This window comes from Anopheles aquasalis, chromosome Y (assembly GCF_943734665.1).
Source record: "Anopheles aquasalis chromosome Y, idAnoAquaMG_Q_19, whole genome shotgun sequence".
NCBI lineage: Eukaryota > Metazoa > Arthropoda > Insecta > Diptera > Culicidae > Anopheles > Anopheles aquasalis.
This window is the reverse complement of record NC_064879.1, coordinates 946,065-970,329: the sequence shown is the minus strand read 5'-3', so window position 1 is coordinate 970,329 and position 24,265 is coordinate 946,065. Positions and strand designations below refer to the sequence as shown.

At 55.0% G+C, this 24,265-nt stretch overlaps 1 protein-coding gene across 2 annotated transcripts in view; it reads right to left on the bottom strand.

The window, feature by feature from the left end:
• The window catches only part of LOC126579822 (mucin-17), a 35,973-nt gene extending 21,987 nt beyond the window's left edge, over positions 1–13,986 (bottom strand). Inside the window, exons 1-2 of one of the 2 annotated variants that reach the window (XM_050243458.1) lie at positions 13,947–13,986; positions 8,979–9,327 (exon numbers count right to left, since the gene is read on the bottom strand). The gene's annotated coding sequence lies outside the window, so the exon portion shown is untranslated. Of the gene's footprint in view, positions 1–8,978; positions 9,328–10,699; positions 10,746–13,946 lie in introns of those variants that run through there. The other variant, XM_050243457.1, reaches the window with a different exon arrangement.
• Between the last annotated feature and the right edge of the window lie 10,279 nt (positions 13,987–24,265).

The window sequence follows — 24,265 nt, the reverse complement described above, 5'->3', positions numbered from 1 at the left end:
CCTTTTCAATCGGCAGTAACGCCGGGTTTTGGTTAGCAGACCAGACCGACCGACCGCAGACCACACATTTCATTTCTTCACCCCCCCCCCCCCCCCCCCCCCCCCCACCGAGAAAAGACAGATGTTCTGGGTGCAGCCGAGTGCGTGCGCTACGAAGTAGCTATTCTGGGCTATTCATGGCATTCGATTCGAGGATCACGCCGCCGATCAAACTCTCCACGTGCGCAATCCGGCAGGCAGGCAGGCAGGCAGGCGCCTCAGCTCAAGTGGCCATCCACTTCTCGTGCTCCAAATGGGCGCACTTTGCTGCACGCAGCTCAAGTGACGCGCAGGGACCAGTCCTTATCGGATTCGATTCGAATTCTGCTGCTGCTGCTGCTGCTGCTGCTGCTCGCTGGCAACTCGAGTGCCAGCGAGTGGTTGCACAATGCTGGTTTCGCTGGTTCAGCAAAACCCCACAACTCTGCGCTCTGCGCCCTTTTTTGGCCAAGTGGCGCATCGTGCGCGGTGCAGCACCACCTGCGCTGACCTACTTAAACTCCACTTCGTTATGCGGAAGAAGACGGAGGATGTTGATGATGATGATGGACCAAGGGCCAGCCGGCCGGGCCTTTCCCTCCCGGGAGGGATGACAAATTAGAAAGCATAAGTGACGGTGAACCCCGTGAAGTGGTACGACGTGGCGCGTCCAGGGATCGAAGATTCGACGGCGCAGGACCGGGTGACGCCCGATAATGATGACCAAAGGGCGAAGGTGGAAGAGGAAGAGGAAGCGGGAGAGAAGGGTGTCCTGCATCTATGCCCCCGATGTCTATACAAGGTATAACAAGGGTGGCAGGCCGAGGCCGAGCTCGATGGAGCGCATAGAGGTCATTGGCGGGAGGGGGGGGGGGGGGGGGCCGTAGCCCATCGCTCGCGTACAAGGAGTACCAGGGCCAGTGCCGGGCGCGTGGCTGTGACCCTGAGCACCAGGACCACCTTTCACCACCAGGCGCTTATTCTTCTTCTTCTGCTTCTTCTTTTCGTTGTGCAGTGCTTGGACACATTCCTGGAGTGGGAACACACACATGCGTCCCCCCGCGCCCCCCAAAAGAGGTCAGCTGGGAGCTTTCTCCATCCGTGCGACGGACAACGGGATCTCCGCATACAAACACATACACCGCGAGGAGCAAGAGCAGAGCGAGCGAGCGAGCGAGCGAGCGAGAGAGAGAGAGAGAATTGCGATCGTGACCGGCGGAAGGGATCCAGGGATCCCGACAACGCCGCCGCCGCCGCCGCCGGACGCGCATTAGATCCGAACGGTGGGAAGGGTGAAGTATTTGGGGCACTGGCGGGAGGGCGGCAGGGGTAAGTGGCTCCCCGTTAACTACTTCTCTCCTTGTTGGACGGTCTTTCGTCGATCTCTCGTCGATGTCCATTGGAAAGTCCCCGCACCAACCGACTGATCTCGGACCTCCGTGGCCGTCGGACCACGGACAGACTGCCAGCAAACAAAGCTAGGGGAGAGAGAGCGCAGCAAAAACCAAGAAGAAAAAGAAGGAAGAAGGATGACGGAGAAGAGAGAAAGGAAGAGAACTTCTCGGCTCGTCGATGGTGTCATGGCTGCTAACCTAATTTCTAGCTCCACACACCACACTGCTGCAGCGCTCTGTGTGTGGAATGTGTTCAGTGTTGGAGTTCTTGGACGTCTTGGGCGCCTTCCAAGGGGGGGGGGGGGGGGGGGGGAGGTACAGTAGAGTGGAGCCCAAACAGACGTCCACGCATTGGGTCAATATGTTTACCTTCAATTACCTCGCAAGCTACACACATTTTGCCCCCCCCCCCTCCCCCCTGCCCCACTATTCATCCAGTGTCTTCCTTACCGCAAAGGTAAGGCCGCACTCCTTCTTCTCCACGACTCGGGGGGCTCTTTTGGGGTCACTGGATGATCGCGAAGCCCTAGGAGCGAAGGTTTCGCACGCCTCGGGGGGACCTCGGTCACTTGCACCGGGCACCAAGGAACGCCCGCTCTCTCGCTCTCTCGCTCTCTCTCTCTCTCTCTCTCTCTCTCTCTCTCTGTCTCTCTCCAGGGTCCAGGGTCTCTTGTGTCTCGGTTCTTCGGCTGCGGACTCCTCGGAAGGGATTATCCTCTGCTGCAGGGGGGGGGGGGGGGTGGAGACAACCCACATCTGCACGGTATGCAGGGGTGTGCACGTGTGTGTGTGTGTGTGTGTGTGTGGTTATCGATTACGGAAAAGATGAAGATGGAGAAGAAGAAGAAGAAGAAGGAGCGGCCGCAGAACGAGGATGGCAATCGCTGCAACTGCTCACCGCTCGGAAGGAGACGGAGACGGTTTCAGAGCAAACAGAGCCTCCCTCAGCTACAACCCCCCATCGCCTGTTCTCTTTTTCCAACCGGTTGTGCCAGTGATGTCCAGCATCCGTAGCCGTATGCAGTGTGTGCAGAGTGCAGTCCCCATCCCTTCGCATCCCTGCACCCTGCACCCCCGATACCAAACTAACGGTACCCGTACGGGTCTGCCGCACGACGAGAGAGAGAGAGAGAGAGAGAGAGAGAGAAGGAGAGAGAGACACCATAAACGGTACTGTACGGTACGGTCCCCGTAGTGTCCCGTTCCCCTTTCCGTTCGAGGATTCTAAGCTGGGGAAGGGTTAGCATCCCCTCCACCCCCCCCGCTATCACCCCCTTTGGTCAGTGGCTGAGCGGCTGTTGGTGCTGCTGCTGACCACACAATCCACAACCTAGATAGTGGGCCACGGAGAGGATCGGATCGGAACCAATATTGAAACTATTTGCAGCCCCACCGGGGCGGGGGGATGGGGATGATGCTGGGACACATTCCACTCCACCACACACACACACACACACACACAGTCGTCACAATGGAACTGTGGAGATGAGTGGAAGGGAAAGATGAGTAAACATTGCACCGCTGGCCATGGGGGGGGGGGGGGGGGGCGCAACCCAGGCCGACACACGCCATGCGCTCGCTCACTGGAATGCAGTCAGCGAAAGGGGCTGAAATGTGTTTCCGAGGGACCGGGGGGGGGGGGGGGGGGGGAGGGGGGGAGGGTGGTGCACACACACACACACACCATGCCCGATGGCCGATGTGAAAACGAGGACGAACGGAGCAGCGAGACCTAGCAGCGAACCGGAGAAGACGGACGGACACACCGGAACACCTAACCTAGAAGCGCGCTCACTGCCATTGGTTCGGGGGGTTGGTTTGGATGCCTTTGGATGCTGCACAAGAAGCAGCAGCAGCAGCAGCAGCAGCGGCAGAGGCAGTTCGTGTACGTCTAGTATGTGTGTCAACGGATTGTTGTGCCACCACACCACACCGAGAGGGTGTGTGAGAGAGAGAGAGAGGAAGAGAGGGGCGGTAGAGGAAGAAGAAGAACCGATAGGTCACCCCGCTCCGAGGTCCCGGATTCTCGATTCCCCAGAGAGACGATCGGAGACGGTCGCACGCGTCGATCACCGAGCGATCGGCGTTGTGACCTCATTTCCACTCTCCCTCTCTCCTACTTCCCAGGTTTTGAATCATCCCCCCCCCCCCCCCACAAACCGCGAGGACGAGGATCAGACGGATCGGGCTGGGCAGAGCGCGAGGGTGGTCCGCGAAAAGCGGGTCAACACTTCCGGGCGGATGTACGCTACCACGCAGGTGAAGAGTGAGAGCTGGAGCTGTTTTCGGGCAGCAGCAGCAGCAGTAGCAGCAGAATTGGAGCACCGATTGAGCGGCCCCAATTCCCCTCCGCAGCGAAGTTGGCGAAGAAAACAAAAACAAACAAACAAACAAACAAAAAAGCTAAACGCTAGAATCTGGGACCCTGGGGCGGATCCCGGGGAGTCCGGAATGTCCGGTTCTTTGTGCCCGGTGTCGGTGTTGACGTGCGCGCAGGCTCTTGTTGTTGCTGCTGCTGCTGCTGGCAGCTAATGAAGCAGCAGCAGAAGATATGCAAAGCGATCCGCAAAGTGACGAGTGACGACGAAAGCGCCGCGGTGATCGCCCGGATTGACACGATGCAGGGCAGCGGAAGCGCGATCACTGTACCACACACCCACACACACACACAAGGCACAAGGTCGTGCCAATCGTACCGCTTGTTCGGGGGGTGGGGCATCATCATCATCATCATCATCATGATCGTCCGGTCCGGGTCCGACGGATGGATGGATGGATCTCAAATGGTGGTCTGCCGTTTCGTTGGCACACGGTTGGCGTACAATTTCGGAAGTGCGTGTGTGTGTGTGTGTGTGTGTGTGTGTGGCCATCGCCATCTTCAATCGCTTCTTGTGCGCTTTTATTGCGGATGATTTCAATAGGAAAATTGGCCACACGCTACTGCTCGCTCGGCCTCGCTCGCATATCAACTATATATGCTCAGACCAGGCCAGGCCAGGCCAGACCAGCGTCACCGCCACGGACCCTCACCTCATCTACTGCGTTCCTTCTTGCTGCTGCTGCATCAATCAAAGTCGGATCGTGCAGCAGCGCCAGCGCTGCGATTATGCTGGCTCGGACCCCACAAAACGCATACTATCGATTACGTGCGTGCGTCCGGCCGTTAGTGTGACCTAAAAACAGGCTCCGCCTGCCAGGTGAGCAAGCTTGATCGGCCCATCAAAAAAAAAAAACACAAAATCCGGTTTCCGGTACGCCATATACGTGTTTGTTTATATATATAAATAAAAATAGAAATCGAGCTTTAAAAATAGAGCGCGAGAGAGTAGGGGAAGGGTTGAGGCTCCGGGGAAGGTGTGCTCCCCCCCGCCCCTTTTCCATTGCCGATCACGCGCGTGCAAGAATCGAGCTCGCGGGAATCGAATCAGCGGCCAGGCGACCGAAACCATCGCCATCCTCATCCTCATCATCATCATCATCTCGGCCATCTCATCCCCTATCCTCATCAGCACTAGCAACACCGTGACCGTGGCCGTGGCCGAGGCTAAAGCTAACGGTGACAAGTCCGGTGTGAGGTCCGAAGACCCAACTGGTCCATGAAGCCGAAGCCAAAAGGTCTTTGCACTCTCTCTCTCTCTCTCTTTCTGTCCTTTTTCTCAGCGGAAGTGAGAGAGAGAGAGAGAGAAAGAGAGGGAGACGGAGACGAAGACGCTCACACGCCCCGCAGGCTGTGGTTGGTTGCGCCTTGACCTTCTCCCAGGTGGGGAACACACACGGCAGTCGTCGTATTCCGTTGCGTCGTCGTCGTCGCTGGCCGGTCGTTAATTAATTTACGACGCACTGAGAGGGAGCAGGTTGCAGAGGGATGGCAGAGGGAGAGAGAGGGAGAGAGAGAGGGAAGGGGGTTGGGGTGGTGGTCTTGCAAAAGCACCGGCACGGAACGGAATGGGTGGAATGCAACGGTATAGCAAGGATGGCCCCCGTTGGCTCTCCGGGATCCGGTTCTTGATCATCGCATCATCGTGTGAGTGAGACGGAAAGAGAGAGAGAGAGAGAGAGAGAGAGAGAGAGAGAGAGAGAGGGGAAGGGAGAGACTAGAGGCAGGTGGAGTGACCGGTGGCCGACGTGGTGACGACGCACTAATCGGTGCAAACCCCCGGCGAGAACAGTGGAAGGGGATGGGGATGGGGTGGTCGCTTCCCGGGAGGGAGGAAGGAAGGGGATGGGTTCGGGTGCGTCGGAGCAGAACAGAGAGCCGGGCGGACGGACGGACGGACGGACGGAGAGTAGAATCAATTACCGTTGATTACCTTCGAGGAGCTAACGGCACTCTGCACTCAGATCAAGACAAGCCCACGCCCCATTTCATCCCCCATGTACACCCCCCAACCACAGACAGACACACACGCGCGTTGGCGCACGCTAGACCAGCCGGTGCGGCGCCTTGTCGCCTGTCGGCTCGACAACGAATGTTTATGCTAATGAGCAGCTGCCCACCGTTGAATGTTTCGATCTCACCACCCACCTCGTCCTCTCCCGATCTGCGATCTCATCTGAATCCACCTGCTCCAGCTGATTGATGAGGCTGATGGTGATGATGGTGATCGTTGGTGATCAGGTTGCTCGCTGGTTAATGATTTTGTCAAAGACCATCTCTCCATCCATCCACTGGACTGGAGTCCAGCAGGACACCTGCCACGACCGCTCAGAGCAGCAGCAGCAGAGTAGCGTGCTATCTCATCAATCCCTCCAACCGATAATCCCTTCCCGGTGTTCTGACAGCTGACACTGACAGCTTGACAGGCACATTCGGATCCAAAATCCGGACCAGCGTCGCCAGTGGGGTAGTGGGGGTTGGGGGTGCCTGCTGGGGATGAGGCGCCCTAACCTTGCGGGCGCTGCCGTGTCCGGAAACTCGTCCGAATGTCCGAAAAAGAAAAAAAAAAAAAAAAACGGTCGAGACAAAGCCAAATGGCCGGCCAACGAGCCAGCCAACGAGCCAGCCTACTGCAGACAGAGCTTCGGGTGGGTGTGGGCTTTGTTTGTAAATCGCAAACCAAAGTCGCTCGAGACACGCTGGGAGTTTTCGCAGCAGCAGCAGCAGAGGCAGAAAATTCGAATCCAGCACAATTCAGTGAAAGCGTTTCCGCGCGCGCGCTCGCGAGCGTGTGTCGGTACGTTAGTGTTCCCCCTCCAGATCAGCTGGCAAACAATAATACTGGCCGGATCATCATCCCAAAGGGGCAGGGACAGCCCCGGAGGCAGCCCCGGAGTGGGAGTTTCCGAAATGAACCGAATTTAGTTCGCCTCCGGCAACCTTGCATTTGCACTATCTTGCGACCGCCACTTGCCACCACCTCCGTCCCCCCCCCCCCCCCCCTTAAAAAAGCGCTTCATTTGACTTTGACCCCGCGCATTCAGTGGCCGGCGGGGCCCCACGCCATGGGGCCATGGGGGGCCATGGGAAGTGGTTCAGGGTGCGTTTGTGTGCCCAGTGGTTTTTGGGGAGCGGGGGGGGGATGAGATGCACGATGCAGACCTTCGCGCGCAGATCTCGAGATCTCGTGTGCCGCGGGTGTGTTTGTGCCGAGCAAGCGACTCGTCAGCACGCGACACCGACGCGCAACCTTGCGCAGCGCACCACCGAGCATGCGAAGAAGAAGAAGAAGAAGATGCAAAGATCCAGATTGGCGACGCTTGGTGAAGAGAGGACGGATGGAGCGGACGTGGAGGGACGCGGTGGTGGTCAGTGATCGCACCACCTCCACCACCAACATTACCGCACCGAACAACGGGCACGGAACGGGAATCAACGCAAACGCACGGTGGAGGTTCGTGTCCGATGCCCGCGAACAAGTCTTTCGTTGAGCGAGCTGCTGCTGCAACGGCGGCGAAAGAAAATCGTCGAAGCGTCCGTTGGTCTCACCCGGCCCGTCTCCCAGCCCTTCTCTCTCTCTCTCTCTCTCTCTCTCTCTCTCTCTCTCTGCTCAATTTCATCCCGCCCCCCTCCCTTGCATTGCACCCGGGGGGGATTCAGAGGAGCGTCCAGGAAATCCAGGTGAATGATCCGTTAAAACCACTTCACACATTTGATTAGCAAGTTTCCGCCCCCTTGCCTCTCCCGCGCCCCCCTCGCCCCCCACCCTCGCTACAGGGAGGCGCAATCGGGACGTAAGGGGCTTGCTACCCCCGAGCGGCGTGACGGACGAAATTTAAGATAGGAAAAAAAAAAAAACGGTCGACGGAAATAACAACAAAAAGCGGGGATGGCGATAACGAACGAAACAGTGAGGCGTAGCGCGCGCGCCCGCGAATGAGCGTGTTTCATGATCTTCATCACCCCATCCCAGCTGCCCTTCACCACCACCAAAGCAGCGGTGAGAACGGCGACAAAGTGAGCAAAGAACGTGCGGTGGAAAGAAATGGCAGCGGGCGCGGATCGCGAGAGTCTCGAATCGGGATGCCCGGGGGGGGTAGGAAAACTGGCGGAAAGAAAATGAGGCGTCCGAACGCCGCGCGCACACGCACGCACGCACGCACGCACGCACGCGGACGAAGCAACCAATCCAGAACCAAGCCACAGAACAGAAGGAAGGAAGAAGCCCCGTTGAAGCCGCGCTTCGGGATGCCCTGGCCCGGCCCTGGCTAAAGGAAGGAAAATGCGCTCGGCACCCAGCCACACAGAGGGAGAGGCAGAGAGAGAGAGAGAGATGAAATACGTCGAAAAAAAAATCTGCGCACATACACATAAACGTGTGCGGCGGTGAGCTGAAGAAGAAAAAGCAGAAGAAATTCCAAGCTGCTCGCTCGGGGGAAATGAACTTTTCTCGCGAAAGAGGGATAGACAGAGACAGAGACAGAGAGAGAGAGAGAGAACGGGGGCTGGATGCCCTGTTGCTGCGGGAGGTCAGCGCCAGCGAGATCGCCTCGGGATTTCGAGCGATTCGCGAGCGAACGGACCTTAGCCAGCCGGATGGAGGGATGGAGGGAATGGGGGGGCGGGGGAGGGGGTACTTCCATCCCATCCCGTGTGTGCTTGGGACCCCAAGCACAAGTGTTTGCTGTGCTATAGCAGCAGCAGCAGCAGCAGCAAAGAAGCAAAGAAGATGATCGGATCAGAGAACGAGCTCGAGGTGTACTGTGTGTGCTCTGTGTGTATGTGTGTGTTGATGGCTGGCCACCCAAAAAGAAAGACAGGGAAACCACGAAGGGGGGGGGGGGGGAGGGTCACACACAGATATCTTGGCTCTGGACTGGATACTGGAGCGCCGCGATAGCAATTAGCATTCGTGAGCGGACGGACGCGGTTCACGTGTCCGCGATCTTCAAGGGATGAATTCGCCGGGGGATGGGGGATGAAGATAGGCGAAGCGGGGTTTATCCACCACCAGCACACACACACACACATTCGATCGCTCGGGTTCAACGGTCTATGATCTATGATCTGTTGCGATCTGATCTGACCGATCGATCGATCGATCGTGGACGTTTGCTGTGGCCATTCCTCTACACATTATATCGAAGGGGGGTGGGGGGGAGGTGGGGGAGGAGTGTAGCGGCACTTACCTTGTGCGATGCTCCCGTACTAGTGCTTGCCTTCTCCTGGGGGGGGGTGGTGATGAACCGTTCCGGATTTGGTGGTGGTGGTGCTGCTGCTGCTGCTGCTGTGATAACGACTCACCGATGACGACGGTATTTGATCGCTGTATCGCACGCACGCGACCTGCTGCTGCCACTTTTTTCCTTCCTCACTCTCTCTCTCTCCTTCTCTCTCTCTCTCTCTCTCTCTCTCTGTGTCTTTGTCTCTGATCAGGGTTGATTGTGCTCTGGACTAACCTCACTTACTCGCAGTACGCTTGTCCAACAGTTTTCCAGTGGTTTTGGCTCCTTCGATCTCCTCCTCCTCCTCCTCCTACTAGCGGGTGGAGGTTGATGGGGTGGCGGCGAGAGAGAATAGTTTGTGTTTTGTTTTGTTTTGTTTTGTGTTTTTTTTTGTTGTCGCACACACAAGTACAGTACAGTACACCAACACACGCGGGCACAAACGGGATGAGACACAGGACGTCACAGGACGTCAGTATCGCAGGGGTTTTGGGGGAAGGGGGAGGTATCACAAACGCACACACAACGTATCGTTACCCACAAACACACAGAAATCGGCATTTCATCGGCGACCAAAAAGCACGGCAAAAGGGGGGAGCAAATGAAAATGGAAGAAAAAGAAGAAAAGAAAGGGAAAAATTAGCAAATTGTGTTGTGCGCTTCCGCTTCGGTCGCTCTCGTCGTCGTGAGGCGGCTCTTCGACGGCCTCGACCAGGTGAGGGGTGGCCCGGGCCCCCCGGGACCACTAGCAGGATCGGCGAATTTATCGACAGGCCCTGATGGGGAGCAGTTTGTTCCGCACAAAGGAGCTCACGCGCCCCGTAAACACTGGTGCTGGCTGCTGACGATGGTGAAGTTGGCAAATGTTGGCCGGTTGATTGAAGAAGTGGGTTGCAGTTGAGTTTTCGGCACATTCCGCACTGGGGCGATCGTTGGAGGAAGCGGTTCGGAATATACCTGGTGGAGAAGCGGCCGAGTGGGGGATTGGTATGGGATCGCATCGGAGAATACACTAGGCCCTTCCGCTTAACGCTCCACGTGTTCCCTTCTCCATTAAATTAAAATAAAAAAAAAACACTTGACCAATGGTGGCCAATGCCAACAACTGGTGCTGCTGCTGTCCGGGTACTGTCCTGTGCTACCCTTCTACTGCGGTTGTGCTGTTCCTTGGCCCTTACAGGCGAGTACAGGGTCGTTACAGGGTCGTAACAGGTCCGATCCTCCGAGAAGTCGAAATTACTCGCTCGCTCAACCGGCCAGACGGACTGCACTGGACTGACTCCGCTGCACCGGCCTGTGGGCTGTTCCGGTTTATGTTGGCCACTGCTCGGTTGCCACCGAGGCAAAGCATGCTCCCCGGGCCGAATGGGAACCGAGCAGTCCGGGGCCGGTTTTTGGGGTTCTTGCTGCTGCTCGCTCTCGACCCGGCACACCACCGACACATACACACATACACACGCACGCACGCACGCACACACAAGGGGATGATTTCCTCCCTTCCCTTCCTACTCGTAGTTCACCTCTTCAAAAAAAAAAAAAACAAAAAAAAAAAGGGAAGTGCGAGGATGATGTCCAGACTCCGCAGACGGCGGATCTCTGGAGACCCTCAAACCCTGGCCTGTTCCGCCAACCCTTTCGCTAAAGCTAAAGCGGGGTTGCTACGAAGGGAGTAAGAAGGCTCTGACCTGGTACTGCTGCGGCTGCTGCTGCTCTACTGCTCTACTACTCTGCGCTTCCACTGCTGCTGCTGCTGCTGCTGGCCAACCGCTCGGTTTGGCGTTCTCGGTTTGACTGACCTAAGCCGCAGCACCACGGCACCAGAAGAACTCCCGAGCCCCGAGTGTGGCCGGTGGCCAGTGAAGCTACCTACCCCCCCCACCCCCACCCTCTCCACACGCCCCCCCCCCCCTCATTTCCCTACCTCTATACGAGCTACGAGGACAGTTCCGGCGGGAGCTACCGAGATGCGCTCACGAGATGCGCTGTGCTTCTCATCTCTCGCATTTTCCCTCTCTCTCTCTCTCTGTCTCTCTCGCTTTGCGCTTCTTGATTTTATATCCCTTTCATTTGGCATCTCGTTTGCACAGAAGCACACACGGGATTCTTGGCAGAACGAAAGAGAGAAGGAGATACAGAGAGAGAGAGAGAGAGAGAGAGAGAGAGAGAGAAAGAGAGAGAGGGAGAGGGAGATGGTTGGAAAACTCCCGAACCATCACCCATTCGTTTCACGTTCGGGCGCTCAGTGTCCGCGGAGCACATATATAATTTTCCTCGCTCACAGCATCCTCATCGCGTCCTCGCGCGTTTTCTCACCTGCCTATCTCGGTCTCGCTCGCGCCCTCTCACACGCCACTCATCTCGCGCCGCACTGATCACTCACCGCGGGTCGGGGGGGGGGGGGGGGTGAGCTTTCTGGGCCGTTTCGGCACGGCGTTCGCTACCACCCGAAACCACGAACGGAGGGAAAAAACATTTCGGAAGTATTTCCTCTTCCTCCTTCTTCTCCTGCTGCTCTCTCTCTCTCTCTCGCTCTAGTTTTTGGTATAGAATCAGAAAAGGACAATGCAGAGAGAGAGAGAGAGAGAGAGAGAGAGTGTGTCAAGAGAGACCCCGGAAAACTCCGTTACCGGTGTTCGGTTAAATTAGTGCAAAAAGTGCCTGCCTGAAGTACCGGCGGACCGGGGAGCCACGCAGCCTCAGCCTCGTGGCAACATCTTGCACTGACACCTCGCTCACAGTGTCACAAACGAAAGAAGAAAAAGAAAAACGTGCTGGGCGAGTGCACGTGGCTGTGCCGGGTCAGGTGCGTGCTGGCCCCGGTCCCGGTCCCGGTCCCGGTCTCGGTCTGCGCTCCCCCCCAGACACCACCCGGAAAAAACCAACAAGGACGAAAGGAAGATTCTCTCTCCCTCTCGAGCACACACTCGCTCTCTCTCTCTCTCTCTTTGAACGTCGAACGTCGAACGTGAACTAGAACGCTCTCCAGCGAAACATACTACCACCCCCGCCCTCCCGCCCGGCGTTTCTCCTTCTTCCTTTCTCGTCCCCTTCCCATCGACCTTTCCTCGTCACCACTCCCGGTGTGATCGATGCTGGATGCTGTAGTGCTGTTGCGAGCAAAACAAACACACGAACACTCTGCCGGCCGCCGCCGCCGCCATCCAACAAAGGGAAAAATAATATTCCTTCCACCCACCCACCCACCACCACTCTCTCTCTCTCTCTCTCGCTCTCTTTGGCTCTCTCTTGCTCTCTTTCTCGCTCTCTCTTTTTCGCGGTTGCACGGTAACGAGACACTTGCTCGGTGCCGCTGCCGGTGGTCCAAGCGGCCCAAAAACCGCATATGCATACTCTACGCACACACGCAGCACGTGTGTGGAAAATCGCGGGTGGGGGTGGCTCACTTTTCCCGACCGTCCGGATGCTGGCTGCTGGCTGCTGGTGGTGATGGCGGCGTAGGTGGATAGAAGCTTGTAGCTGTTGTAGCGGGCCTCCACCCTCGTCCTCTTGGCAGGGTGGTTTCGAGGGGGGGGGGTGTAACTACCCTCGTTCTCAATTAGCACGCACCCCACTCCCGTCCCTCATAAGAGATGGCATGCGAACAAAAAACAAAAACAAAAAAAAAGGATACTTGCTAGGACCGCCGTCTCCTCTTCTCGATCTAAGAGACTTTCGGGCTGTGCGGATGATCGAAGCGTCACACACCGTGCACACGGACACACGTGCAAACACACACACTGGGGGAAACGAGTCCGGTGCTGGCTGGGCTGGCCGGCCTGGGTTGGTAGTTTGATCGTCGTGGACGCCGTTTGAAAGGTCTTCCGATGCGTTTGAGTTTGCTGTTTTTGGCCAGAGGACCCCCGGGGGGGGTTGGGGGGATGATTTTCACCCCCTCCTCGTCTGGATCGATCACTGTCCGTGCAAGCAAGGACAACAATAACAACACACACACACACACACACACACACTCGCACGGTAGTACTGGGCACGATCACCTTGCCGCGAGCGCGAACGATCGAAAGAAAAGTGGGGGGGGGGGGGGGGGGGTTGAATGGGGATGCAAGGATACGCGTACGTGTGACGGATGCGTCGGCAGGTGTGAGTGTGTGTGTTGGGAAATTTCACCATGGGGTTGAGAACGATAAGTGGGGGGTTGGGGGGTGTTTTTCGGGGGTAAGTTTACGTTTGGAAGAGAAGGGGGTGCAGGGGGTTGACAAGAAGGGGACCACAACCAGCAACAAGGACACGTACTCGCTCACACACACAGACACACACAGACACACAGACACACTCACACATACACGTACTCGCAGTTTGCCAAAACACTTGGAGCTCCTTGCGCAGCAAGAGCAAGACAGGGTGAGAGAGAGAGAGCGAAGGAGATGGAAAGAAAAAGGATGCTGCGGCCGTTTGGGATTGAAATGGAATTTTCGGCTCCGATTTTTGTAGCCAACCATGTAGCTGTGTGTGTGTATTTGGGGAGTGATTTTGGGGGGGGGGGATGTTACGCACTTTGGTTCTTGTGTGTGTGTGTTTTTTTTTTGTTGTTTTCGGACCACGCGCACTAAACCACGAACCGGGGGGGGGGGGGGGGATGACCAGCCGACGACCGTCTGGGGATCCACCGCAAAAAACACACATACACGCGCACACGCCGGATATTGGAGGTCCTGGGACGCCGGTCCTGCGCCACACACTACCAAACACACATAGCACACTAGCACGCACTCGTAGTGTTCCAGCCAGAAATAATAATTAAAAAAAAAAAAAAAATTGGTTGCCCCAACCATTTGCAGAAAACAACCGAAAATCCCTCGAAACACGAAACCAAGCACCACGGCGACCAGCGACTCGCTCTTGAACTTGAACCTTGAACCAGAACACTCCAGGACACTCCAGGAGCCGGAGATGTGTTTGCCTGCCTTCAACTACCTTGGCCAAACGTTTCTGGTCGTGTTGTCGTTGCAAATCCACCACAAAAAAAAAAAAAAAAACACCCTTCGAGATCTACTCGGACTCGGACCCGGACCGGGCGGACTGTGTTTTGGATGGGGGTGGGGTGGGGGGACCAGCAGTCAGGGAAGACTCTGGAGGCTCCTGCTCGCTCGAGTTGCACCACCGCACTGATGCCGGTTGTGGCCGGTTGTTCCGCTTAAAAGGGGAACCCAGCGCCGGCCACCGACCAAACGAAGGGGGGGGCCCACACCGCCCTCTCCACTCCTCCCACATCCCCACGGCCCGCCGCCACCCACCCACCCGCCAAGATTCCACCGGATTCTCTTCGCCTCTTCGCGTCTTCCTTCGTTCGCGTTCGCGGTTCTGTTCTCGAGTGAGTGACTCGTGAGTGAGTGAGAGAGAGAGAGAGAGAGAGAGAGAGAGAGAGAGAGAGCGGTGTGTGAGCGGTCACTCGCACACTTTGCCTTACAGAATCCCTCATCATCATCATCATCATCATGAGCGGCATGATCCTATCATCTCATCACCTGAGTGCTCATCTCCCTCGTATGCCCTCTCTCTCTTTCTCTCGCGCGCGCGCTGCTGCTGTTGCTGGAGGAAGATGACACCGAACCGAGCGAACGAACGAGGGAGTGAGCACGCGCGCGCGACCGCACACACCCTCCCACACACGCTCCGCATCTGCATATATGCGCGCGACCAAAGGCGACGACGCGACGAGTGGAGCGCTCTGAGTGACACAAATCTTCTTCTCTGGCGTGCGAGCGAGCGAGCGAGCGAGCGAGCCGGTAAATAGAATCCGCGCATCTTTGTCCGGTTGTCCCTTGCTGTGTGCGGCGAGAGAGAGAGCGAGAGAGAGAGAGAGAGAGCGAGAGAGAGCGAGAGACAGAGAAAGAGAGAGCGATGCGCTGGACATCGTCGGTTGGACTCGGCGGCAGCAGGAGTTCGTGCCGCCAGTGATCCACTGAGCTGCTTCGTGCTTCGAGAGCTTGTCCCCAAATGAGTGACCAAGCAGGGTTTGGGGAGCAAAGGATCTCACCGCCAGGGTGATCTCGGACACTGGTGGACGATACTGCTGGAGTCACAGCATCATCATCGTCATCCACTTGCCAAGGAAAAATGATCCACGATCCACCGATCCCGGTCCCGGGGGTTCCTCCGGTTTCTCACCGGTTCCTGCTCGGATCGGATCCATCGAGGAGGCCAATGCCGTCGATTCCCTCCCCCTTGAGGCCCACCGTCGTTGACTTAACCAGACTGCAACATGAATCCTGGTGGTGATGATCGCTGGAGCTGGATGACGTCACACCGAGCGGTGATAAGCGCCCGCAGATTGCAGTGATCGGAGTCTTGTGTGGCAATTGGAGCAAGTGCACACAGCCCCCTTGTGAGTGACCACCATTCCCCTGTATCCTTTCCCCATCCGCCCAGCACCCACTCACGGATTTTCTCTCTCTCTCTCTCTCTGTCTGTCTGTTGTGTGCTTTCTCGGGATTACAAACCCCCCCCCCCCCCCCCCCCCGCGAGGGATCCAAAATGTGATCGCGATCGCGCCCCCGCGTGATCGATGAGATGCCAATGGGGACGAGAGTGCCTCCCTGCAGTACCCCCTTCTTTTCATCAGCTCGGGCTCGAGCGCGAACTCGAACTCTCGCTTGTATTAGCAACCTCCCAGGTCCCGCCCCATTCACACTCCCGCGTTCTCTATTTTTCTTTTTAACTTCCAGCTCTCAGAGGTTGGTCACAGCTTGAACCGCAACTGTCACAACCGTTGGCGTCACCTGCAAGCGAAAATTCGCTGCAAAATGCTCGCATGAGTGCGTGTGCAGCGAGGCTGGCTGGCTGGCGACATTCCTGGATTCCTGCGAATGCGTCCTGCGGTCCCCATCACGTTCGCACTAACGGGAATGTCGATGCTATCAACACTCACCTGGATTCCCTCTCCTTCTCTCACTCTCTTGCTCTTCCCAGTTTTTTTTCTACCTTCTGTCATCAGGCGCATCAACCAGGCGTCCATGTTGTCCAGTTCACTCTACCATTCTCTTTCGCGTGCGCGTGCGGATCCTCGGGGGGGGGGCTGGTTTTGAGGGCTGGCTGACTGATCGCTAAATTTCGGACCTTTACACACTCTGTCCCATTAGCTCAGTCAGCAGCATCTCGGCCTGAGCCAGCCGGCCGCCCAGTTTGTGTCGTCATCGAGTGTTTCCCGCTTGTACTCCCCCGAAAACCCGTTCTGTAACACCAAAGCCAAGGCTGGCTCGATGACTCAAGGCTGGATGAGTGGTCATGGTCAAGTGCAGTCAGTCAGTCAGCCAGTTCAGGCGTTCCTTGGGAATATCCCAAGGGCGTTGGAACCAACCGTAACCTCAATTTCAATCAGATGAATCAGATGTCCGTGTTCCGTTCACCGGGATCCCGAATCCCACCGCACACAGTGAGGTATCGCGTGAAATGGTGATCTTTGGGGGGGGGGGGGGGGGGGCGGGGGGGAGGATGAAGAGACCTCCGGAGGGCCAGACACCTGGCTGCACAGGTCGCTGGCAGAATGGTCGCCATCTATTCCACCGACTGGCATTCTGCTGCGTGCCAGCACAACCAGATTAAAACAAAGGCCACAAACAAAGAGAGAGAGGGAGAGAGAGGGAGAGAGAGAGAGAGAGAGCCGGAGAGATGAACCTCTAGATGATGATGATCACATCCAGCACATGCCTGTGCTGTAGCCTTCTGTGACCCTCCATCGCCCCGTGCAACCCTCGGACTCATCGCACATGTGCGGAAGATGCAGAAGATTATAACGGCATCAGGCCCGGGGAGCAACACGGGCGCGTATGACCGACGGCGACGGCGACGACGACCAGTGACCGGCCAGTCAACCAGCAGAGGGCAGTATCCCTTCCTCTTACTCTCTCTTTCTCTCCCTTTCTCTCCCTTTCTCTCTGCTTCTCTCAAGCACGCACTGAATTTAATTATCAGTGCAGTTTCCCGAGGCTCTCTCTCTCTCTCCCTTTCTCTCTGTGCATCTTCTGTCTCAGGGACTCTTTCACTTGAGGTTCTTTGTTGGTTGCTAAACTACTACTTTTATTTCTAAAACTAAAGCTACTTTTTTGTTTTGTTACCAATGAGTGCGTCACTGTAATTGTGTGATCGTGGTCCGGTATCTTGGCAGCTGAAGTCCTTGCGCGGTATGAGGTACCTGAAGTTGAAGATTGTAGAGCATAGAAAGAGAGAGCGAGAGAGAGAGAGAGTGAGCGAAAGAGAGAGAGAGAGAGAGGGGAGGCTCATATTACGAGCAACAAATCTTGTGCGTCATCGCCCTCCGAATCCACCCTTCACCCTGGGTACACCCTGGGTCGTCCTTTCGTCATTCCCGGGAGGATGTGAGGTGGGACTCCCGGGACCCCGCCCGATAGATTCGATCGTTTCGTTCAATTCCCTTGCGTGCTGTATTTTATTTTTTTTGCCTCCCCACCTCGCGGCGATCGATTTCATCGAACATCTATTTCATCATCATCCCCCCCCAGCCCCCCTACCCCCTCCTCCAGGGTTTCCCGAACACTCGGCGGTGCGGCTGGTGGGCTGGTGAAGATGAGTTTTAATCAAGCTTGCGTAATAACCGTTTCTCATTCCACTCCCCTCCCCCTCCCCCCTTCTCCCTTCCATTCGCGTGTTTCATGTCCCCCTATCCACTCACACGCCCGTACTCCCGGCGGTCCGGCTGGTGGTGCGACCAGAATTCTGCATCCAGCTTGCACCGCGCATGAAGAACCCTGGGTGGGGGGGTGTTGTGCGGTGGAGGTGAAGCTGGTGGAAGGTGGGGTACGATGGAATCCCAGCCGCCCGGGATACTTCTATAAATAGCTTTCCGGCTTTTTATCGCCGGTTCGCGGACCCGCCACGCGCGCCCTCTACTCCAGCCCCGAGCGCATTCGCGGACCATTCCCGCGGGTCGATTCACAATTTATTGTCTTTCTCGTCCGAGGATCGTCCGATCGTCCGTGGTCGAGATCGTCAGAGAGTGAGAGAGAGGGAGAGAGAGAGAGAGAGAGAGAGAGAGAGAGAGAAAAAGAGAGAGAGAGAAAGAAAAAGAGAGAAAGGATCAGCGTCGGCACAGGGTATCCGGTGAATCATGTGGGTAAGGGGGGGGGGGGGTCAATTAGCGGTGGCCTAGCCCTTCCACCCCCACCCATTCCATTGGGGAGGGCTCATCTCAGGGATGAGCATCCAGATGTCGTTTGTCGATTCGCTTCGCTTTTCTTCGGAGACTGAGAAGAAGAAGTGGTGGCACAGAACCAGGGGGGCGCCCAAAATCGTGGTCGTGCGGGTGATGGGGTGGGGGTGGGCCCAAAATTGGGTCACCCTTGCGCACCGGGAATCGGTCGGATCGTCACAAAAGAAAGCACGCGCGAGAGAGAGAGAGAGGAAGAGCGAAGAAAGGGATGAAGGGGAGCAAAGGGGAAGGAGGGTGAAATGCCTAAGGCACGGCCCACGATTAGCCCGCGGGCCCCAAACCAAGCCACCGCCAAGGGCTCATCCGTCAAATCCAAATTATCGAACGGTCCGCAATGGCTCTCTCTCTCTCTCTCTCTCTCTCTCTCTCTCTCTCTCACCCTTCAAATGGTGACGAAAACGTTAATGGCGTGACGAAAGAAAGAAGAAACAGGCAACTCCAAACACGGCGCTGATCGATCGTTCCGATCTGGCGATCATCAAAGAGAGAGAGAGAGAGAGCAGAGAGCGCAGAGAGCAGAGAGAGAGAGAGAGAGTGAGAGCGAGCCCATAAGAGCAGCGAGTGGCAACGATTGGCCGGCGGGCCTGGGGGAGATCCAAGATCGATCCGATTGATTGTCCCGTTACATTCCCTATCCACCGCTTTCCACCCTTCTTGCACATCCTGTGTGCGTGCGTGTGTGTGTGTGTGTGTCGGCGGCTCGACGACGAACTGGCGCCACCAGCAACGGGCAGCAGCTAATCAAATCGAGCAACAGTGTCTCACCTCAAGACCTTACAGGGCCAAGGCCCCCTCGGAGTGGGTCCCAGCAGTTCCGCAAGAAGAAGAAGAAGAAGAAGAAGAAGAAGAAGAAGAAGAAAGGGGTAGGTGGCACCCGGCACGGTTCGCTACATTGTACTGCTCCTCGTTGGGGTTCACCAAACGTAACATGCGAGAGAGAACACTTTCGATTCGGCCCACCAGGTGTAGACGGCGAAAGCCCAAGGTGCCGCCAAGTGCCCAACAAGCTGTTCGAAGCTGAAGCTGAAGGTCGAAGCGTCCTTCCATTCGCAGCTATCGCAAGCACAAGCTCGCCCTCGCAGCTACTTTACCCTTCAAATGCGCGGACCGGAGTTCAAGTCCAAGAAGTTTCTCCCAAGGTCCAACGGTACTCCAAGGTCCAACGATCCGGGGGGCATACCGACCGCCTTCACGACACGATATGGAGACACAGATTTTAACGACCAAGACGATCGCTCGCTAATCACTTCCAGACCACGCACTTGAGATGTCTTCTCGTGCTTGCGCTTGCGAATTTTGCCGGTCCACACCATTTGCGCCATGTGTGTATTTGCCAAGCACTCGAGCCACCAAGCCAAGACCAAGTCAGCCGACCAAGCCGGTCCCGAAATTTCCCTTCATTTCATCGGTCTTCTAGCTCGGTGGAGTGGTTCAGCGCCCGCTCGAGAGAGAGAGAGAGACGGGATGCCGAAGACCCCGATACGCCATTCTGTGGCCCCTGGTGGCTCCTCCTGGAGTGCTCTGTGTGCTCGCTGGCTGCTGCCTGTGTGCCAGAGCATTTTGGTCTGGTGTGGCGGAAGGCCCGAAAAAGCGTCCGCGATCCGGCCGCGGACGTAGGCCATCTGCAATCCGCTCCGCCGCTCGCATGCTGGCGGTCGGCCGTGAAATCAGTCCGTCTGGGGCCACGCTCCGCTAGCCATGCTCGTTCAGCCTGAACGACGACAACGACGACGACGACGACGGTGGCGGCCTGTTTGAAGGAACCGCCGAATCCGCCGTTTGCAATCCGTACCGGCAATCCGCACCGCGCTCCCCGGTTCCCTTGGGTTGGTATCTTCTTCTTCCCTACCATCTTCGGGACCATCTGCGACCAATTGTGGCGACCGCGGAGAATACGCGGCGCACCGTTTGCCATCCCAAAACGAACCTCCGGATCTTAACGTTGAGCAGGGTGGGCGGGGGGGGGGGGGGGGGGGGGCAACGTCCAACTTGCCGGCCGTAACGCTGATGCCTCCAGTGCCTGGCAAGGTCTGACTTTTTTTTTTTTTGTTGGTCGGAATTCCATCATAGGTGTGTGCGTGTGTTGTCCACTGAGTTTCGTTCCCTTCGCGTCCGACCAGACCAGACCTTAACCTACTTCACGCACGTGTATGGATCGCTATGAGTCTAGGCCAAATTACAGGTGAATACCATTACACCACGTGTGACAAATGTGTGTGAGGAAGGGAGAGAGAGAGAGAGAGAGAGAGAGAGAGAGAAACACGCACACGTACGCCCCATCTCGTGACCTCATGTCCCCAGGAATGTCATCCTCTAGGAGAACGGTACCACCACAGCGCACAGACCTGGATTCCAGCGTCTAGGCAAACTCATTTCTTTTATTATTAGAACTCAATGTGATTGATTCGTTGTCCTGGCTACCTGGGACCGGGCTTGCGTCGAACGATAACTGGCAGCGCACTATCAGTGCCTGTGTTCAATAAACAACAGTTAGCCGCCAGGGATGCCACCATTTTTCGATCACACTTAAATCCGGTCAACGTCCTGGCGTCCTTTGTACAGGGTGGCAACGTCGAAGTGATACACACAAAACGATGTCACAGAATTATTTCGCGCTGGTGTGTGTTTTAATAACATGTTACAGTAGTAAACCTTCTGTTTCATTAGTTCTATTCAAATCTTTCACCTTCGTTCGGTATTTCATCCCATATTTTCACCAAATGACTTTTAAAAGAGTCCAAACTCATATGATTTATGTTTGCTAGTTTTCCTAGCATGTATTCCCATATGCTGAAGGCCAGTGGCTTCAAATCTGGAGACGCTACGGGCCATTCCGATGAGCTTATAAAACATGGGAAACTTTGCGCATAGCGTGTCTGCACAATCAATTCCATATGTGCTGGTGCTAAACCTTATTGAAAACAAACATCTTTTTCGCCGTACAGTATCTTCATCATAAGGAATCAAATGAACCTTGAAAACGATCTCCAAATATATTTTTTGTTTGTTAATTTTTACGCCGTTATCGATGAATAGCAGGAGTTGTGTCCCGTTTTTGATGATATTGCTGCCCTGACCGTCACAGGTGGTGCGAGTGGTGCCTCTCGATTTCTTTTCTAGTGGCTGGTATATCATAAAGACTTATGGCATAGACACGATCATTTTTCTTATTCAAAGTGGCCTCCAAAATAGACCATTGTTCGTCTGAAAAAAATGTGTTGTGAGCAGCGTCTGCGTTTTCAGGAATATCCGAGATCTGGCAACCATATCAGCAATATTTTGGCAAGGCAACCCGTGAACCCAATGGTTCTTCAAAGGACTATATCCAAGGTCCTTTTAATTATTTTTGCAAACAGGTATGCCTCATTTTCGTATCACGCGCCATTTTTCTTCCCGAGTGTTCTCGAGGATTTCATGGTAAACGCTCCTTGGCCGCCTTAGTTACCGCTGGAGTGCGTACAGTCCGTGTTTCCCTCGGTTTTACGTTTCAGGGAAATTATACCATTATTTATGAATCGTTTGATGGTCCTGTGCACGAATAATCTGGATAAATTCAGATGTGATAGCTTGATTCTTATCAGATGTTTGGTTAGGTTTTGAAGATGTAGCCACTTAAAATGTTTTCTACACGAATCCACTTCAATTTTCTAGAAAACAAAACCCAAATTCACCAGTAAACCGGTCACTCTTTCAAATAGTAAAATACAGATCTGATCTTTAGCTGTCATAGTTACTACAGAGTGCACTAGAATGAGTGAATCACTTCGACTTTGCCACCCTGTACAGCAAACTGTCCGTGGAGTTGTGATCTCGGTTGCATTTTAATTGGTTGATTCGCGCCTCCAAAAAAGGGTTCATTCTTGACGATTTTTTTGCGATTTAACTTTATTTTTTCAAGTGAATGTTATATCAAACTACAACTTTTCAAGAGTAAAAGAGACATAAACACTCCGTCCATGGCAATACATTTTAGAGAGACGTTTCTTGGAAACGATACTGTTTACGGTGCCCGGTTGGTAGCAGTGTGATGGGCCATCTGGACAATGCAAACCAATCAATTCTTTTCATATATTATATGTTTATCCAGCTAACTTCGTCGAGATTTTTTTAGATTTCCAATTTGTCGAGTTTTTGGCAGATTTTTAAAGTTGAAAGTTCGTCGCTTAAAAGAGCAAGTCTTTTATTCCGGACCAAAAACGGCACAATTTCGATGATTTTTTTTTGTAGAAAACCATTTCTACCTACATTTTTTTTTTCAAAATGCCATAATAAACAAGAACCTTTCAAGTTCCATTTTGTCGTATTTTGGGCCAACCTTGGGCTTTAACCGCTTCAAAAGAAGCAAGCATTGCATTGCAGTCATGCATTGGGTCGTGACTTAAAAAAAACATTATCTTTCTCAGTTTGACGTCGATTCGATCCAAACAAATTATACTAACACTCTTGAACTGGATGGGAATTCATGAAAATAATTGTAGCAAAATAAACGTCACGAGACAAAAAAAAATGGCCCAAATGATGCGCCCAAAGGGCCAAGGGAAATTTGGCCAGGAGCACCACAACAGCACGGGAGCAATTCAGCAGACGTTAGAACCCCGCATTAACAAAACAAAAAAAAAACAACAAAAAACAAAACCACCGAAATCGCTCGCGGCCGGCGACGCTCTGGCCCCAAATTGGCCAAATGTGTCGACCCGTTTTTCGAAAGTTGTCGAATCGGCGTCCGGAATGTCCGGCCTACCTGGCCTGGCCTGGTCTGGCCTGGTGGCTTTCGGTGGCTACTACTGTTGACGACGACGACAACGACGACGACGACGACATACATATCTGCTTCTTCATCCAGCCGGTGCTTGCTTGCTTCTTGTGCTGCTGCAGCATGTGGCATGAGACTGAAGCATGAAGTAGCAGCATTCCGAGCTTTCTCCTCGCCGAGCATACCGGAGATGTGGCGCATCCGATGCGCCTTTCTCCTTTCCGAGCCGGCCCCACGTGTAGGGCGGAAGGCACAGAAGGGGAGGAGAAGGGGAAGAAGGCATGATCCCGACAGCCGGTGACCTGGTGCACACTGCTGCACACATGCTGTGGTGAGTCGCTATTTTTTTATTTTTATTTTTTCCGATTCCGATGCCGCGCTGCTGGACCGAGGTCGCTAGGTCGCGAAAGCGTTCGCCATTTTGCGTAACGAGCCGTCTTCCTACAACCATCACTACTCCAATTCGGTCAATCCTTAGCTCACCCTCCCTCCCTGGCCATCCACAGCAAGAATCCATGCGGATTTCCATCCAATGTTGATTGATCCTGGCCGGTGGGCCGGTGGGTCCACTTGATGGATGGCTAGACATTTGTTTGCGGGGCGTGCGACTCTGCTAGCTCGGTGTTTGCGTTATCACGCACGCGAAATGTTCTCCACGGGAACCACTCCGGTGGCTTGATTCTCACGCTCACGCGCGACCGAAGGAACAAGATGAGGAGAAGGATGAGGAGTAGTCGTAGTAGCAGTGGTGGTGGTGATGGTGGTGAAGGTGGTAGTGCGTAGAACCTTTTCGGGGTACCCCATGTTGTGCCTGCGAGCGGTGATTGATCCCGGACAGAAAACAAAAACAACAACAAAAAAAACCGAACACGAAAATTGGACGAGAGGACGCTCCAGAACGAAAAAGGCCCATCAACTCCCAGCTCCCTGTCATCTCAATATCATTCCAATTCTTTCAAGCTGCTGCAACACTGTGTACCTGGAGAACCGACACCACTCGCTAGAGCGCAAGTGTGTCGTAAGGTCGGGACAGAGATTCCTGGGCGCCCCGGACAGAATATCCTGGGCGTGCTACCCTTTTCGGTATTATAACCCGAGATTGACCGAGGTGACAGCCAAGACAGGGGATGCGTCGAGGCGCGTACGCGTTTCCCTGTGTGACGTCGTTGACGTTTTTTGGGCAAAGGAATTTACAACCTAACCCTCACATATCGGGGCGGGCGGACTCCACTCTGGTAGCGTATGCATTACACAAAACAAAACGAGACGAAATTTGAATGGTGATAAACAATAAACTATGCAAAATAATTGAGT